Below are 2,381 nucleotides of genomic sequence, written 5' to 3'. Positions count from 1 at the left end.
TAGCAGTTGAAAAATAATAGAAAATACATAGGCACAATTGTTTTTTATAAGCATTTAAATTTCGAATTTTGACAAAATATATCAAATTTAAAATTTAATAATTATTTTTAGTTAAAAATATATAAAATGTTCAACTTTTATAGCTAAGGATTAAAAATTTAAAACAAGGTTCCACGTAAATAGGTTAGGTATATATAAATTACTTTATTCACAATAATATCATCAAAATATACTTAGTAATATCATAGGCTGTTTGACCGTTTTCGCTCAGAATCGTTTTTCTTATACAATGATATATCATTGAATTCAAATTTAACACCATCCATTACAAAGACCCACTTATAACCTACTGTACAGCAGAGCGACATCCACTTACCCACCTTTTTTTTGTTGTAACTCAAATAGTCATATAATATTAATCAAAGAAACTTGTAATATTGTATTGTTACTAAAATAAATTATCAAATTCAATACCTACTCAATATTCTATACAAATTATTATTGCTTTATTTGCTTTAAACTATTATTAATTAATATATTTAATATTTCAGATTATTATAACTTATTTTTTATAAATTGTATTTTTAAAAAATTTAATATATTTTTAATCTGTGGTTTAGGAATAAAATTAACTTAACTTGACAACAAAATAAATTAAATCAGAAGTTACTGAATTACATGGAAAAAAATGTATTTCGTTTAGTTAGAAGTTACTTCTAAAAAAAAAGTAACTCGTTATTTAACTTAGTTAAACGTAACTTAACCTTAACTTTTTAACTCGTTAATGTCCAGCCTTGACATAGGCGCAAATCACGTTTGGGATTTGGGGGGGGGGGGGTGGCTAAAGCCTTACTTCGATAATATTGAATAAGCTTAAAACAGTCAGTAGGTAGCTATATGAGAATCGCAAAATATAACTCAAAGTCACAGGAAATAAAGATACAAGATTGGTACAAGTGATGCGCTCTAACGAATTAATATTCAATATACATAATAACGTATATAAACAATAATAATAATTATAATCTATATAAAGTTGTTATTTCTCCTATAGCAACCATCTATAAACAAAAACAGAAATCTGAAAATATACCCGTCAAATTTGAAAAATTGGTCCAGCCGTTATCAATTGATGAAGTAACATTTCAATACGTTTTCATTAACCATTTTGTATATTTTAGGACTGTAAAAATGCTTAGATTTCTTCAACAGTATCTTTTCTGATAGGAAAGTGAATCTAGTTGGTACTTTGGGGCGTCAAAAGTAAAAATTTCTTAGTAGTTTTCAAAAGCGACATGAAAAAGGTGGGTAAGTGGATGTCGCTCTGCTGTACAGTAGGTTACAACTACTTACAAGTGGGTCACCGTATAATGGATCGTATTAAATTTGAATTTTTTTTTTTTTAATTTAAAATAAACAAATATACAGTTTTACATTAATTATACATTTGAATTATCTATCTTCTGTAAGCTAAGCTTGAGGCGAAGATAGAGAGTTATAAATTGATATATATGCTTAAAAAACTAAAATTTAAAATTTGTTCATATCACCAGAAGGTGATCTATATATACAATAAACCCTAAAAAATACATTACATATATTAAACGTAACTTTCATAATATTAGCCTCTATGTATTCGTATTAAAAAATATCAGCACATAATTGAGTTTTAATAAAGATTATAACACCATAATTCTGGTTTCTTTTAAGTTTAGAAAAGTACATATTATACCCATGTATAGAAAATTACAATAATTAACATCATGTCAGGTTTCAGTTAAAATAATTAAATCTAAGTTCTTACCATGTACTTAAATCATTTTCCAAAAATAACGAAAATTCATCAAAATTATGCCTTACACTTCTAATACTGCAGTTTAGTACATTTAGAGTTGTATTATGAATTTACATATGAACATAAGCGTGCGCAGGTCTTCTTGGCAGGGGAGGCAATACCTTATAAGGTTAGGTTAGCTAAGAAGGTCCAGACTCCAAACACCTCCCCCGATTTTTTCCCAGCTTGATATGAGGCAACGATAATTTAAATAAATCCTCCCATAAAATCAAGTATATGGTTCTATTAAACCGTGATATTGTTCTATACGGTTAACTGTTAAGAGTTAGGTTAAACATACAATTACCAAAAGAGTTTTCTTTTCAATAAGTCCTTTTTAATAATATCTTTGACAATCAAGAAGACACAATAAAAAATTATTAAGAATACCTATATGTAAATAAAAAAAGGTGGGCAAGTGGGTGTCGCTCTTCTCTACAGTAACTTACAAGTGGGTCACTGTATTGGATGGTGTTAAATTTGAATTTCCACTAAATAAGAAAATCGCTATCAGTGAGAAATCAAGTGAATATCCTATGTCGTAAAA

This window comes from Acyrthosiphon pisum, chromosome X (assembly GCF_005508785.2).
Source record: "Acyrthosiphon pisum isolate AL4f chromosome X, pea_aphid_22Mar2018_4r6ur, whole genome shotgun sequence".
In the NCBI taxonomy this organism is placed as follows: domain Eukaryota; kingdom Metazoa; phylum Arthropoda; class Insecta; order Hemiptera; family Aphididae; genus Acyrthosiphon; species Acyrthosiphon pisum.
Note: the sequence above shows the minus strand (reverse complement) of the source record.